An 11271-nucleotide genomic window follows, 5' to 3' on the forward strand; every position below is an offset into this window, starting at 1 on the left:
ATCTTTATTCTATTTTATTCTTCCGTACGTTTTTTGAAAGCCTACTCCTTCAAAACCGTTCAACTTAGAAAAACCATTCAAACATCGTTAGATTCCTATTATTTTGGACATGACTGCTTCTATTTTTCTCATTTTTAACATTTATATTTTTAATTTTATTCAACTTTATTCAACAAAAATTTCCCATGTATTTCAATGGGGAGACCCTTCAAATTCTCATTCAACTTACTCATTTTTAAACTCTTACTACTTCCACATACATTGACATAGAGCCACCATTCAAACTTTAAAACGAAGACAAGACATTCAACTATTCAACTTGTATTTATCTTTTCAATATCTATTATACTTTTTCTTCAGTTCCAGTTTAAGTTTCATGATGTTTTTTCACCCGTTTCAAAATTTATAATGGGTGTGTATGGGACGGAATGTTGGGGCTAGAGTGAGAGAGCTCAACTGCTAGAGTGAGAGGAGCAAAAAAATTAATCTTAAAATCTTTTTTAAAACTGCTGCTGTGTCCACAGCGTTTGCTCTACAGCCGCCATTTTACCCTCAAAACGTAGCCATGGCTGTCCTCTTTCATCCAATGTGTTTACTATTGTCCTAGGTGTTATGGTTCTTTCATAAATGTCACCAATGCACAGCCTCCTCCCTCCAACTCTTCCATAGACTCTAATGTTAAAATGGCTCAGAAGGTTCGTTTGAAAATCAGAAGAGCATGGTGTCTTTCCACTGTCACCACGTCCATATAATAAGCTCCACAGGCATGAAAACTGAGAATTAGGTAGACTAGACATTGCTGTCGCTCACGGTGAAAGAATTTTGTCAATACGACTTTTACTTTTCATTTGGGAACGATTTGTTTCGGCCTGACTTTTCTGTTCATTTTAAGCAGCAAAAGTGAGGCGCATGTCTGTGTACGTGTGTATGGAGCCATTGGGTGCGGTCACTATAGCAACCAGGCTCACACCTGCCTGCTTAACGAGCTCTGCCTGCCACTGTACCAAGATTCATCTTAAGCACTTCTCTTTCAACTGCTGCTGTGTCCACAGTGTCACAGCCATCATTTTACCCTCAAATTGTCGCCATTATTGTTCTCTTTCCAACACCGTATCTTTCAAAGCTCAGGCATTTAAACTTTTTAAACTGTGTGGATCAAAGTGGAGGGATCACATTTGAGTCATTCAGTGATTCAAAGAATATGACCTTTTAATATTCATTCAGATGTTTTCTGACTCTAAATGTTCTTTTCTCATTTCTTAGGGTTTTCTAATTTACATTTAAAACATTTTCAGTTTTCTGTGTAACCTTCAGCTTTTAGCAGTTCAGCACCTTTGTTTTCAGGTTAAATTCGTTTTTTTTTTTTTTTTTTTAATCTCATTCAATATTTTTAACTCAAAATTCAGCAATTAATTCATTTCAGTGCATACATTCAGATTCAAGCATTCACACTGCAGTTTCTTCAGAAAATGCACTTTCTAGTTCTATTTTATTCTTCCGTACGTTTTTTGAAAGCCTACTCCTTCAAAACCGTTCAACTTAGAAAAACCATTCAAACATCGTTAGATTCCTATTATTTTGGACATGACTGCTTCTATTTTTCTCATTTTTAACATTTATATTTTTAATTTTATTCAACTTTATTCAACAAAAATTTCCCATGTATTTCAATGGGGAGACCCTTCAAATTCTCATTCAACTTACTCATTTTTAAACTCTTACTACTTCCACATACGTTGACATAGAGCCACCATTCAAACTTTAAAACGAAGACAAGACATTCAACTATTCAACTTGTATTTATCTTTTCAATATCTATTATACTTTTTCTTCAGTTCCAGTTTAAGTTTCATGATGTTTTTTCACCCGTTTCAGAGTTTATAATGGGTGTGTATGGGACGGAATGTTGGGGCTAGAGTGAGGCAGCTCAACTGCTAGAGTGAGAGGAGCAAAAAAATTAATCTTAAAATCTTTTTTAAAACTGCTGCTGTGTCCGCAGCGTTTGCTCTACAGCCACCATTTTACCCTCAAAACGTAGCCATCGCTGTCCTCTTTCATCCAATGTGTTTACTATTGTCCTAGGTGTTATGGTTCTTTCATAAATGTCACCAATGCACAGCCTCCTCCCTCCAACTCTTCCATAGACTCTAATGTTAAAATGGCTCAGAAGGTTCTTTTGAAAATCAGAAGAGCATGGTGTCTTTCCACTGTCACCACGTCCATATAATAAACTCCACAGGCATGAAAACTGAGAATTCAGTAGACTAGACATTGCTGTCGCTCACGGTGAAAGAATTTCGTCAATACGACTTGTACTTTTCATATGGGAACGATTTGTTTGGGCCTGACTTTTCTGTTCATTTTAAGCAGCAAAAGTGAGGTGCATGTCTGTGTCCGTGTGTATGGAGCCATTGGGTGCGGTCACTATAGCAACCAGGCTCACACCTGCCTGCTTAACGAGCTCTCTCTCTCACTCTGCCAAGATTCATCTGAAACACTTCTCTTTCAACTGCTGCTGTGTCCACAGTGTTACAGCCATCATTTTACCCTCAAATTGTCGCCATTATTGTTCTCTTTCCAACACTGTATCTTTCAAAGCTCAGGCATTTAAACTTTTTAAACTGTGTGGATCAAAGTGGAGGGATCACATTTGAGTCATTCAGTGATTCAAAGAATATGACCTTTTAATATTCATTCAGATGTTTTCTGACTCTAAATGTTCTTTTCTCATTTCTTAGGGTTTTCTAATTTACATTTAAAACATTTTCAGTTTTTTTCCATCTTCTTCTTCTGTGTAACCTTCAGCTTTTAGCAGTTCAGCACCTTTGTTTTCAGGTTAAATTCGTTTTTTTTTTTTGTTTTTTTTTAATCTCATTCAATATTTTTAACTCAAAATTCAGCAATTAATTCATTTCAGTGCATACATTCAGATTCAAGCATTCACACTGCAGTTTCTTCAGAAAATGCACTTTCTAGTTATATTTTATTATTTTTCCGTACGTTTTTTGAAAGCCTACTCCTTCAAAACCGTTCAACTTAGAAAAACCATTCAAACATCGTTAGATTCCTATTATTTTGGACAACATTGCTTCTATTTTTCTCATTTTTAACATTTATATTTTTAATTTTATTCAACTTTATTCAACAAAAATTTCCCATGTATTTCAATGGGGAGACCCTTCAAATTCTCATTCAACTTACTCATTTTTAAACTCTTACTACTTCCACATACATTGACATAGAGCCACCATTCAAACTTTAAAACGAAGACAAGACATTCAACTATTCAACTTGTATTTATCTTTTCAATATCTATTATACTTTTTCTTCAGTTCCAGTTTAAGTTTCATGATGTTTTTTCACCCGTTTCAAAATTTATAATGGGTGTGTATGGGACGGAATGTTGGGGCTAGAGTGAGACAGCTCAACTGCTAGAGTGAGAGGAGCAAAAAAATTAATCTTAAAATCTTTTTTAAAACTGCTGCTGTGTCCACAGCGTTTGCTCTACAGGTATGATTTTACCCTCAAAACGTAGCCATCGCTGTCCTCTTTCATCCAATGTGTTTACTATTGTACTAGGTGTTATGGTTCTTTCATAAATGTCACCAATGCACAGCCTCCTCCCTCCAACTCTTCCATAGACTCTAATGTTAAAATGGCTCAGAAGGTTCGTTTGAAAATCAGAAGAGCATGGTGTCTTTCCACTGTCACCACGTCCATATAATAAACTCCACAGGCATGAAAACTGAGAATTCAGTAGACTAGACATTGCTGTCACTCACGGTGAAAGAATTTTGTCAATACGACTTTTACTTTTCATTTGGGAGCGATTTGTTTCGGCCTGACTTTTCTGTTCATTTTAAGCAGCAAAAGTGAGGTGCATGTCTGTGTACGTGTGTATGGAGCCCTTGGGTGCAGTCACTATAGCAACCAGGCTCACACCTGCCTGCTTAACGAGCTCTGTCTCTCACTCTGCCAAGATTAAATCAAAAATGTGTGTTACATCTAAGCAGTTGTAGTAAGATTAACTTTTTCAATAGGTACAATAAGACAGGTTTGACAGGCTTTTGCCACAGATTAACAGTATGTCAGTAGTTAATATAGGCTAACTGAATAGAGACCTGAATTATTGCCCTGTTAAATTCAAGTTGATTGTGTATTGGTGGACTTGTCTTCTCCACACAGGTTTTTCATACCTCGGCAGTTTTAGTCAGTTGATGACTTTAAAATAATCTTTTCTGACTGGATAATTAAAGCTCACAGCATCTACCTGTCTGTAGTGTATTTTCCCACATTTTAAATAATCGAATCTCATTTAATGTCTCTGTTTTTAGTCTGTATAGTTTATCTCCCCACGAATACGCTCAAAGTAGTCTTAAAATAAAATCCATAAAACAGTTCAAGATGACATACTTTTTATTTGCTAATTTAATGCCAGTTGCCCTCTTTCCTGAGTATAAGCGAATGAGTGACATAAAGAGAAAAAGTACCAATTTGTATGCTGGTGAGTCTTGTGTATTTTTTTCTCTGTCTCTCTATGACAGAGAAATATATATGCTCATTATTGATGTTCAAACTGATGCTCAAATTTCCAAGCACCACCTGAACGCCTCATCAGTCTTTAACTAATCACTGCACCAACTGCCGTCATTCCGCTTTGCTCTCTGCTGTGGTAAGTACAATACACTCAGTACAGCACTGTTTTAATTTTATGATGGTAAAAATACATGTTTGACATTTAAACTCACATATCAAGTCTTTTTAAAGTTCAACAGAGTTCAAAGAATAAAGAAAGCAAAAAAAGAACCTTTGCTACCATTTATATAGGTTTATGACTTTTGCTGTTAGCAGCAGTGCTAACGCTAGCTTCAATGCTAATGCTAGCTATAGTGCTAACACTAGCCTTAGCAGTTGTTAACTGACAAAAAGAATATTCTTGTGATATTCCTGTGATATTTATTGGCGGTCAGTGAGACAAAAGTAACAAATGAGATTTATTATTGCCATTGTGGCTCAGTTTTAACAGTAAGAGTACTTCATGACTTTTGCTGTTAGTAGCAGGAATGCTAACGCTAGCTTCAATGCTAACGCTAGCTTCAATGCTAATGCTAGCTATAGTGCTAACACTAGCCTTAGCAGTTGTTAACTGACAAAAAGAATATTCCTGTGATATTCCTGTGATATTTATTGGCGGTCAGTGAGACAAAAGTAACAAATGAGATTTATTATTGCCATTGTGCCTCAGTTTTAACAGTAAGAGTACTTCATGACTTTTGCTGTTAGTAGCAGTGCTAATGCTAGCTTCGATGCTAATGCTAGCATCAATGCTAACGCTAGCTATAGTGCCAACACTAGCCTTAGCAGTTTTTAACTGACAAAAAGAATATTCCTGTGATATTCCTGTGATATTTATTGGCGGTCAGTGAGACAAAAGTAACAAATGAGCTTTATTATTGCCATTGTGCCTCAGTTTTAACAGTAAGAGTGCTAGTTCTACCAGCAGTGCTAACACTAACTGAAGTTAGTGTTAGCACTTAGCGATGCTAAGGGTAGTAACAGTCTAACAGTAGCCTTATATAAGTACTTAAATAAATACTTCAGTTAATTAGTTTGAATTATAAAATGGCTGCTGTATCAGCTGGTGTGCTATATTACTCTATAATTACCCTGCTGACTATAAGTTCAGTGTATCATGTCGTGTGGGCTTTGTTTTTTTGTTAGTCTGATAAAACTGTACAGACAACTAACATGTTATTTCTTGTCTTACACTTTCAGGAACTTGACTCACATCTGTGCTTTGCCTGGTAGGTGTGCACATACTGTTAGAGAAGTACACCAAAATTTTAAAAAAATAATCTGACTAATATAAGCTTTAAAGTGATGGGTTCAAACTTTGTGCTAGACCTTTTAAACACATTTTTATAATAAAGACACATAAGTTCAGCTTAACAATTGGGCTAAAATATTTTTTTCGTACATTTTTGCACATTACATGTGATTAGTTAACAATTCACTCAGTCATATTTGTATTTAAAAATATTATTGCTGAATTTAATTAAATATTTATTCTTTTAAAAAGTGCCAAATTGTGCAACTTTTTGCACATGGCAGCCGACAACAGTTTAGCTTGAATATTTGTTTTGTCCTTTTTCAGTAGTCACAATTAGTTCATACAATTACCATGTGATATAATTTTATTAAAAATTTTTTTTTCTTGTTTTTTGTTCACAGTGTGCAGAAGAAGAACAAGGACCAGATCTCCAGTCTTCTATCTCACATCCCAACCCCCCAACCCCTCTATCTTCTGTCCTACTCCACCTGTTGTCTCTGCCTTCTTTCCATCTGTATTTCACCCTGTGGTTTGTGAGAAATTTTGCCAAACCAAGAATCTTATTGCGGTTTGATTTAAAGCCGTGTCTCTCCTGCTCTGTCTGTTCTCTCTGCTAAATTTTCTCTCTACCTGTTTTTCACTCTTTGGCTTGCTGCTGAAAAATGCACAAGCCAATAAAACAATAAAGAGTGCATATTTTGCCTCAACCTGAGAACAAACTGAACAAACAAAGAAAACTCTGCGGTTTGATTTAAAGCCGTGTCTCTCCTGCTCTGTCTGTTCTCTCTGCTAAATTTTCTCTCTACCTGTTTTTCACTCTTGGCTTGCTGCTGAAAAATGCCAAGCCATTAAAGCAATAAAGAGTGCATATTTTGCCTCAACCTGAGAACAAACTGAACAAACAAAGAAAACTCTGCGGTTTGATTTAAAGCCGTGTCTCTCCTGCTCTGTCTGTTCTCTCTGCTAAATTTTCTCTCTACCTGTTTTTCACTCTTGGCTTGCTGCTGAAAAACGCCAAGCCATTAAAGCAATAAAGAGTGCATATTGCCTCTACCTGAGAACAAACTGAACAAATAAAGAAAACTCTAATTCACGGTTTGATTGTGATTTCCCAGCCGTGTTTCTCCTGCTCTGTCTGTTCTCTCTTCTAAATTTTCTCTCTAGCTGTTTTTCACTTTGCGCTTGCTGCTAAGTTGTGCCAAGCCAATAAAGAGAGTGCATATTATTCTCTTGACTGACAAACTGTCAAACAAACAAAGACATCTGTTTCTGAGAAATAAAAACTGAAATATAAAGACAAAGAAAACATCTCCTGCTCTGTGCCACTCTTATTTTATAAACATATTTTCTAAAGACTAAGAGAAACACTTGTGTAAAAATGCCAAGGAAGCAGAAAAAGTCACAAGCTGCAAAACAACGCTGGAAGAAGTTCCATGAGTTTTATGAAGTACCAACATGTGAACAAGCTGAGTGTGATTTTCCTCAGAGCTCTGCAGAAGACTTTGTGTCTGCAAAGACCAATGCTGATGGTGTCAAACAGGCAGGTCAACATGTTCCTGCACATGTACAACAGGTATCCTATGCAGATGCTGTAAAGATTGGATTGCAGCATGAATTTAATGATCATCAGGTAAACCATAGAGACCAACCTGAGGTGTCAAGTGCCCCACAGGTGGGTTATGCTGATATTGTAAAAAGAGGCCGTCACAGTGATGTGGCAGGACCATCTCATGCAGAAAGAGTGAACTTTGAAAACCAGCCCTCTGTTACACATATCTGTGCATCTCACAGCCAGGCTCATCCCAAATATGGAGACTCCAGAAACAAGCAGTGCACATGTAACTCACTCACATTTCTTGCTTTCCTTCATGAGAATGATAACATGACTACAGCTGACCTTAATCTGGTCTTGGATAAAGGTGATGTGATGTACAAAGAGGCCAAGAAAAGATTTCCTAAAAATATTCATTTGGCAACCGATGAGCTGCCAGACAAAGTTGATGCTCGCTGGTCTATGTATGATGTCGACATGACACAGCCTTCCCGGTATGGGACATTTGAAGAACCTCCAGAGGAGGCAGTAGATACCTTTCTCAGCTTAGAAGCAGGACTGAGCTGCCTGTTGTCAGATGTGCAGTATGCCTTATTGATTATGAGTGGATTGTGTATCGCAGTGTTCCGATCCACATCAGGCAAATATGGTTTCTTTGATCCACACTCCAGAACACCCAGTGGTCTTCCTCTACTACTACAGTCACGTAATCGTGGTACAGCAGTGATGCTGAAATTCACTCTCCTCAGTGACATGATTAAGAGGATCCAAGATTCTTATGAAATGATGGAGATATCACCCTCTTGTAACTATGAACTGAAGCCTGTGCAGTTCTACAGTATGAGCACAGTCAACCTGAGTGATACTATCACAGACACAGTCTGCAGACCAACAGCTGCCACTGCTGTGGCATCTACTCACTCTGATACAACTGTTGATGAAGCAAACTCCTCTACTCCAAGGAGAAACACAACGACTGATCTGACTGAGAACATCTTTTGTCAAATGTCCATTTGTACGCCACCGGTGAAACAAAAAGAAGTCCACGTGACTCAGTTCACATCATATGAAGATCAGAATGAACCTCCTAATATACCAACTGAAGAACTATGCAGTGAATTAAGTTTCCTTCCATCAAGGGATGCTTTTTTATGTCAATCAAATGCTGCAATAACAAATGTTGCTTCCTGTGATCTTTCTGATATAGTTTTACAAAAACTGAAAAAAGTTAATAAACAACAAAGGCAAAAAATGAGAAGAAGATTAATGGCATCAGAGAAACCCAGAAATCAGAGAAAAGAAAACCAAAAAAGGAAAGAACGACAAAAGTATGCTTCAAACAAAGAGTACAAAGAAAAGAAAAAGTCTTGCACAAGCGAGGCATATAAAAACAATCCTGAAGTCAGACAGAAAAAACAACAGTATATTAGAAGACGTTACTGTGAAAATGATGAATTCAGACAGAAACAACAGCAATATATTAGAAGACGTTACTGTGAAAATGATGAATTCAGAAAGAAACAAAAACAATATGTTAAAAAACGTTTTTCTGAGAATGCTACAGTTAGAAAGAAACAACAACAATATATTAAAAGACGTTACTGTGAGAACGATGAATTTAGAAAGAAACAACAACAATATATTAAAAGACGCTACTGTGACAATGCTGAATTTAGACAAAAACAAAAAAACTATATCACTAAAAGGTATCAAGAAAACCCTGAATTCAGAGAGAGACAGAGATCTCGAGTGACTCAGCGTTATGCACGTGATAACGCATTCAGAGTAAGACACAGACAACTAATGAAACAACTAATGCGAGACAGGTATCAAAGTAATCTTGCATTCAGGATTATGCACAACATGAGATGTGCAATGAAAATAAAAAGGAAATACAGATGGGTGAACAGACAAACCCAAGAGAGTGACAACAGTGTGATCAACGAGGCCATATCTGTGTTCAAATCACAAATCAAAGCTGGACCATCATGCCCATGTACTGTATGCTTCAAGGCTTCATTTCCAAACCAAGTGCGACCCTGCACAAGGTCAAAGTATGTCAAAAACCCACATGTGGTTGCAACATGTTTGACTGGAAGATTTGTTCATGTTTGTGATGAAAACTGCAGAAATGAGCAGTGCAATGTTCCCGATGAGAGAAAAAGAGAGTGGATTTGTCACACCTGCCACGATCATCTTAAAAATGGATCCATGCCAGCGCTTGCTGTTGCCAATAAACTGGATCTTGCTGATACTCCACCTGAACTGTCTGATCTCAACATACTGGAGAGACATCTCATAGCCAAGTGCATACCATTTGCAAAGATTATTCCTCTTCCCAAAGGCAGACAAAGAGCAATTAGAGGAAATGTGGTCTGTGTCCCATCCGAGGTACAGGAAACTGTTGAAGCATTGCCTCGATTGAGAATTAATTCTCAGGTCTTGAGAGTAAAATTGAAGAGACGCTTGTCTTACAAAGGTCATCAGCTGTTTCAGACTGTAAGCTGGTCTAAACTTGTGCAAGCACTGCATAAACTCAAGCAGATTCACCCACAGTATAAGGATGTGAGCATCAGAGATGATGCTGAGCTGTGTGATCCAACACTTCCTGATGAAGATGATGATGATGATGATGATGATGATGATGAAAACATGAATGAGGACGATTATGATGAGGCTGATTTAATGGAAATTGACAGCTGTGAGAAAAATGCACTGAGTGAAGCACAAAATATAAATGAACAGGACATTGACATGTTACCCTGTGATGGTGAACAATCGCATGAACAGATGAGAGATGATTCAGAGCAAGCAGATGGACTGACTAATGGTGGGTTTGCACTCGAGTCCTGTTTGCAGCCCCCTGATGTGGCTGAGGAGATATTATGTTTCAGTGAAGGAATCTACTCTGTTGCTCCTGCAGAGAGAAACAATCCAATAAGTTTTTTCAAAACACCTAAACTGGAGGCCATGGCCTTCCCTGTGCAGTTTCCTACAGGCCAAAACACACTTGATGAAAGAAGGCTGATCAAAGTATCCCCCAGTGGGTATTTCAAATCAAGACTTTTCTGCATTGATGATCGTTTTGCCAAAGACACAAACTATTTATTCTTTGCACAGTTTGTGACTGAAATACACTTGGCTACATCCAGCATGACAGTACAGTTAAGGAAGGCAAAGCCTCTGACCAGAGATGGTAGAAAAATAACCTCAGGCATGTTACAAGATAAACATGAGGTGGAGAAACTGGTGCGAAATAAAGATGCAGTGAGATTCATGCAGCCTCTGAGAGGAACCCCAGCCTATTGGGAGAAAACAACAAGAGATCTTTTTGCCATGATCAGACAGTTGGGAACTCCCACGTTCTTTTGCACATTTTCAGCTGCTGAAATGCGCTGGCCTGAAGTGATCGAGGCAATAACAAGGCAGCAAGGTGAACAAGTGAATTTTGAAGGACTCGACTGGTCAGCAAAGTGTGACATCCTGAGAAGCAATCCTGTCACAACAATGCGCATGTTTGACAAGAGAGTTGAAGCATTATTCAGAGATTTACTCTTATCTCCTGCAGAGCCACTTGGCAAAGTCATTGACTACTTTTACAGAGTTGAGTTTCAGCACAGAGGAAGCCCACACATACACTGCCTCCTGTGGGTAGAAGGTGCTCCTGTTTTTGAGGAGGATGATGAGCAAACTGTTCTTGATTTTATAAACAAATACATCACAGCTCAGCTGCCTGATCCACATAAACAACCTGAACTGTACAAAAAAGTAACAGAAGTGCAAAAACACAGTAAGAACCACACAAAGACGTGCTTTAGGAGTTTAAGCTCCGGGTGCCGTTTTGGTTTTCCCAAACCACCCTGCAATGAGACAATGATCACAAGACCCA

At 37.9% G+C, this 11271-nt stretch overlaps 1 long non-coding RNA gene across 1 annotated transcript; it reads left to right on the plus strand.

Moving 5' to 3' along the window:
* Window positions 1–4153: 4153 nt before the first annotated feature.
* Window positions 4154–7135, plus strand: LOC309718641. The gene is made up of 3 exons (XR_014280044.1): window positions 4154–4504; window positions 4597–5804; window positions 6232–7135. It is a non-coding gene; the product is annotated as an uncharacterized lncRNA (long non-coding RNA).
* Window positions 7136–11271: the final 4136 nt, after the last annotated feature.

Source organism: Aulonocara stuartgranti (assembly GCF_965226115.1).
Source record: "Aulonocara stuartgranti genome assembly, chromosome: 12".
NCBI lineage: Eukaryota > Metazoa > Chordata > Actinopteri > Cichliformes > Cichlidae > Aulonocara > Aulonocara stuartgranti.